Source organism: Oncorhynchus keta, unplaced genomic scaffold (genome assembly GCF_023373465.1).
Source record: "Oncorhynchus keta strain PuntledgeMale-10-30-2019 unplaced genomic scaffold, Oket_V2 Un_contig_29102_pilon_pilon, whole genome shotgun sequence".
Lineage (NCBI taxonomy): Eukaryota > Metazoa > Chordata > Actinopteri > Salmoniformes > Salmonidae > Oncorhynchus > Oncorhynchus keta.
This window is the reverse complement of record NW_026286383.1, coordinates 463-6,114: the sequence shown is the minus strand read 5'-3', so window position 1 is coordinate 6,114 and position 5,652 is coordinate 463. Positions and strand designations below refer to the sequence as shown.

The 5,652-nt window shown below is 49.0% G+C and overlaps 2 long non-coding RNA genes across 2 annotated transcripts; one reads left to right on the top strand and one right to left on the bottom strand.

Moving 5' to 3' along the window:
* Nucleotides 1–1,010: 1,010 nt before the first annotated feature.
* Nucleotides 1,011–1,781, bottom strand: LOC127923266 (uncharacterized). The gene is made up of 3 exons (XR_008113835.1): nt 1,401–1,781; nt 1,150–1,359; nt 1,011–1,107 (listed from the first exon to the last, which is right to left on the bottom strand). It is a non-coding gene; the product is annotated as an uncharacterized LOC127923266 (long non-coding RNA).
* Nucleotides 1,782–4,120: 2,339 nt separating this feature from the next.
* LOC127923265 (uncharacterized) lies at nt 4,121–4,729 on the top strand. Its single transcript, XR_008113834.1, has 4 exons — nt 4,121–4,159; nt 4,264–4,301; nt 4,423–4,505; nt 4,667–4,729. It is a non-coding gene; the product is annotated as an uncharacterized LOC127923265 (long non-coding RNA).
* The last annotated feature ends 923 nt before the right edge of the window (nt 4,730–5,652 follow it).

Sequence of the window (5,652 nt, the reverse complement as noted above, 5' to 3'; positions counted from 1 at the left end):
TATTCACAAGAGCTACCTGCCACCCCATTGGCCCAACAGCCTTATCCACAAGACTACCTGCCACTCCCCATTGGCCCAACAGTCTTATCCACAAGACTACCTGCCACCCCATTGGCCCAACAGCCTTATCCACAAGGCTACCTCAATCCCCCATTGGCCCAACAGCCTTATCCACAAGGCTACCTCAATCCCCCATTGGCCCAACAGCCTTATACACAAAGCTACCTGCCACCCCCATTGGCCCAACAGTCTTATCCACAAGGCTACCTCAATCCCCCATTGGCCCAACAGCCTTATCCACAAGACTACCTGCCACCCCCATTGGCCCAACAGCCTTATCCACAAGGCTACCTGCCACTCCCATTGGCCCAACAGCCTTATCCACAAGACTACCTGCCACCCCCATTGGCCCAACAGCCTTATCCACAAGGCTACCTGCCACCCCCATTGGCCCAACAGCCTTATCCACAAGGCTACCTGCCACCCCCATTGGCCCAACAGCCTTATCCACAAGGCTACCTGCCACCCCCATTGGCCCAACAGCCTTATCCACAAGACTACCTGCCACCCCCATTGGCCCAACAGCCTTATCCACAAGACTACCTGCCACCCCCATTGGCCCAACAGCCTTATCCACAAGGCTACCTGCCACCCCCATTGGCCCAACAGCCTTATCCACAAGACTACCTGCCACCCCCATTGGCCCAACAGCCTTATCCACAAGACTACCTGCCACCCCCATTGGCCCAACAGCCTTCTCCACAAGACTACCTGCCACCCCCATTGGCCCAACAGCCTTATCCACAAGACTACCTGCCACCCCCATTGGCCCAACAGCCTTATCCACAAGACTACCTGCCACCCCCATTGGCCCAACAGCCTTATCCACAAGACTACCTGCCACCCCCATTGGCCCAACAGCCTTATCCACAAGACTACCTGCCACCCCCATTGGCCCAACAGCCTTATCCACAAGGCTAACCTGCCACCCCATTGGCCCAACAGCCTTATCCACAAGACTACCTGCCACCCCCATTGGCCCAACAGCCTTATCCACAAGGCTACCTGCCACCCCCATTGGCCCAACAGCCTTATCCACAAGGCTACCTCAATCCCCCATTGGCCCAACAGCCTTATCCACAAGACTACCTGCCACCCCCATTGGCCCAACAGCCTTATCCACAAGACTACCTGCCACCCCCATTGGCCCAACAGCCTTATCCACAAGACTACCTGCCACCCCCATTGGCCCAACAGCCTTATCCACAAGACTACCTGCCACCCCCATTGGCCCAACAGCCTTATCCACAAGACTACCTGCCACCCCCATTGGCCCAACAGCCTTATCCACAAGACTACCTGCCACCCCATTGGCCCAACAGCCTTATCCACAAGACTACCTGCCACCCCCATTGGCCCAACAGCCTTATCCACAAGACTACCTGCCACCCCCATTGGCCCAACAGCCTTATCCACAAGACTACCTGCCACCCCCATTGGCCCAACAGCCTTATCCACAAGACTACCTGCCACCCCCATTGGCCCAACAGCCGTATCCACAAGACGACCTGCCACCCCCATTGCACTACTGTCAGCTTTGTTAGAAGTGTTCGTCTGGCTCAGTTGATAGAGCGTGGGGCTGGCAACGCTAGGATAGTGTGTTCGATTCCCAGAACCACCCGTACCTAAAATGTATGCAGGCATGAATGCTTTGGCTAAAAGTCTCTGCTTAATTCCATTATTATGAAGTGTTTTCCTTGACAGTTTGTTTACAGCTTCAGACATCCCAGAGGTACGACACGTTTCACTTCTCTAGTTCCTCTTTACTAAATGCTCTTCTATGTCTTTGTAAGTATTTGACATGTTTTGTAAACTTATATGGTTGACAACATAAAGTTGTTCATTATTTCTGTCACGTTGTTCCAGGGAGACCAGTAAGCAGCGTCTACAGCTTGATGATCTGCAGTTGAAAGTAGCTTCTCTGGTAAAGCAACATGCAGAGTACGGCCGTGCGGGCAGAGCTGGAGGCTAAGCAGGTAGAGATGTGAACTGCTCCTGCTGCAGGCTGTGTCCTGGAGAGCTCTAACAGTGTTCTGTCACCAAGAGCTCTAACAGAGCTTGTTTCTGTCGCAATAGAGCTCTAACAGGGCTGTGTCCTATGGTCTGGCAGAGGCTCTAACAGGCCCCTGTGTTTCTGTCCTGTAAGAGCTCTAACAGAGCTGTGTTCTGTCCTGGAGAAGCTCTAACAGGCTGTGTTTCTGTCCTGGAGGCTCTAACAGGGGCTGTGTTTTCTGTGTCTGTAGAGCTCTAACAGAGGCTGTGTTTCTGTCTAGAGCTCTAACAGAGCTGTGTTTCTGTCCTGTAGAGCTCTAACAGAAACTGTGTTCCTGTCTGTAGAGCTCTAACAGAGCTGTGTTTCTACTGTCTGTAGAGCTCTAACATTGGTTCTGTCCTGGAGCTCTAACAGAGTTTGCGCTCTAACAGGGCCATGGTCCTATGGAGAGCTCTAACAGAGCTGTGTTTCCTGTCCTGTAGAGCTCTAACAGAGCTGTGTGCCTGCCTATGTGTTTCTGTCCTGGAGAGCTCTAACAGAGCTGTGTTTCTGTTGTAGAGCTCGGGAGAGCTCTAACAGAGCTGTGTTATGGTCCTGTCCAGAGCTATGTGTAGAGCTCTAACAGAGCTGTGTTTCTGTTCTGTAGAGCTCTAACAGAGCTGTGTTTGTCCTGGAGAGCTCTAACAGAGCTGTGTTTTTGTCCTGTAGATCTCTAACAGAGTTTGCGCCATGGTCCTGTAGAGCTCTAACAGAGCTTGGGTGTCCAGAGCTCTAACAGAGCTGGGTTTCTGTCCTGTAGAGCTCTAACAGAGCTGTGTTTCTGTCCTGTAGAGCTCTAACAGAGCGGTGTTTGTCCTGTAGAGCTCTAACAGAGCGGTGTTTCTGTCCTGTAGAGCCCTAACAGAGCTGTGTTTCTGTCCTGTAGAGCTCTAACAGAGCTGTGTTTGTCCTGAGAGCTCTAACAGAGCTGTGTTTGTCCTGTCCTGTAGAGCTCTAACAGAGCTGTGTCCTCTGTCCTGTAGAGCCTAACAGAGCTGTGTTTCTGTCCTGTAGAGCTCTAACAGAGCCGTGTTTCTGTCCTGTAGAGCTCTAACAGAGCTGTGTTTCTGTCCTGGAGAGCTCTAACAGAGTTGTGTTTCTGTCCTGTAGAGCTCTAACAGAGCTGTGTTTCTGTCCTGGAGTGCTCTAACAGAGTTGTTTCTGTCCTGGAGTGTTTCTAACAGAGCTGTGTTTCTGTCCTGGAGAGCTCTAACAGAGTTGTTTCTGTCCTGAGAGCTCTAACAGAGCTGTGTTTCTGTCCTGGAGTGCTCTAACAGAGTTGCGCCTGGTCCTGTAGAGCTCTAACAGAGCTGTGTTTCTGTCCTGGAGAGCTCTAACAGAGCTGTGTTTCTGTAGAGCTCTAACAGAGCTGTGTTTCTGTCCTGTAGAGCTCTAACAGAGCTGTTATCTCTGTCCTGTAGAGCTCTAACAGAGCTGTGTTTCTGTCCTGTAGAGCTCTAATAGAGCTGTTTATCTCTGTCCTGTAGAGCTCTAACAGAGCTGTGTCCTGTAGAGCTCTAACAGAGCTTCTGTAGAGCTCTAACAGAGCGGTGTTTCTGTCCTGTAGAGCTCTAACAGAGCTGTGTTTCTGGTAGAGCTCTAACAGAGCCAGGCTTGTCCTGTAGAGCCTAACAGAGCTGTGTTTCTGTCCTGTAGAGCTCTAATAGAGCTGTGTTTGTCCTGTAGAGCTGAGCTCTGGTAGAGCAGAGCTGTGTTTCTGTCCTGTAGAACTCTAACAGAGCTGTGTTTCTGTCCTGTAGAGCTCTAACAGAGCTGTGTTTCTGTCCTGCAGAGCTCTAACAGAGCTGTTTGTCCTGTAGAGTTTCTAACAGAGCTGTGTCCTAGCGGTCCTGTAGAGCTCTAACAGAGCTAAGCTTATCTCTGTCCTGTAGAGCTCTAACAGAGCTGTGTTTCTGTCCTGTAGAGCTCTAGCAGAGCTGTGTCCTATGGTCCTGCAGAGCTCTAACAGAGCTGTGTTTCTCCTCCTGTAGAGCCTGAGAAGCTGTGTCCCAGCAGCTTTGGAGGAAGTGAGAGGCTGAAGGAGCAGAATAACAACACAGAGACTCTGTAAGGACATTTTACAACATATTTATTTATTTATTATATTTATTTATATTTATATATTTAGTTTGGTTCTTGTTTCCACTGACATCTCTTTCTCTGTTCTCCAGAAAGAAGAGACTTGAGGACCAGCTGAAGATGGTAGCAGGTATTATCTCTGGTTATAATTGTACTTTCTGTAAAACCCTCGACCGCTGATATACCCACATTGTAATAGTCCACTGTCTGAGGTATGTAAACTCAGTCTTTCCTCTGTTTTCATTATGAAGAGACAACGGAGAAGCAGTGTGTGGATAATGTCCAGCTGAGACAGGAGAAGACGGCACTGCAGAAAGACCTGCTGACAACACAGGTAACAGTGTTATCGAACGGGACAGTAAATCCTCCTCGTTCTAACACTAATCCAATGTTTTGTCTGCGCGGTTTCAACCCACTGAACTAAGAACCATGGTGAAGTATTGGTGTCAAAGTGTTTAGTGCAGTGATGATTTGACATGTGTTTTGTCTTGTCAGGTGTCGTTGAAGACCGTTCAGAAGGTAGCGGAGGAAGTGCAGCAGTTGAAGGAGAGGACAACGCCAGGACATCCGCTTCCTGTAAGAACCGAACACTAAAAACACCGAACACCAAACACTAAACACCAAACACTAAACACCAAACACTAAACACTAAACACTAAACACAAACACCGAAATACTAAACTCACCGAACACTCAAACTCACCGGAACCATTTGAACCCAATTTAACACTAAACCCACCGAACACTAAACCCACTCCGAACACTAAACCCACCTGAACACTAAACCCACCGAACACTAAACACCGAACACCAAACCCACCGAACACTAAAACCCACCGAACACTAAACCCACCGAACACTAAACCCACCGAACACTAAACCCACCGAACACTAAACACCCGAACACTAAACACCGAACACTAAACACCGAACACTAAACACCGAACACTAAACCCACCGAACACTAAAACCCACCGAACACACTAAACACCCACAACACCGAACACTAAACACCGAACACACTAAACACCGAACACTAAACCCACCGAACACTAAACCCACCGAACACTAAACCCACCCGAACACAAAACCGAACACTAAACACCCTAACACTAAACACCGAACACACTAAACACCAACACTAAAACCTACCGAACACTAAACCCACCGAACACTAAACCCACCGAACACTAAACCCACCGAACACTAAACACCAAACACTAAACACTAAACACTAAACACCAACACTAAACACCGAACACAAACTAAACACCGAACACTAAACCCACCGAAAACTAAACCCACCGAACACTAAACACCGAACACTAAACACCGAACACTAAACAAACACACTCAAACACTAAACACTAAACACTAAACACTAAACACTAAACACTAAACACCAAACACTAAACACTAAACACCAAACACCGAACACACTAAACACCGAACACTAAACACCGAACACTAAACCCACACAC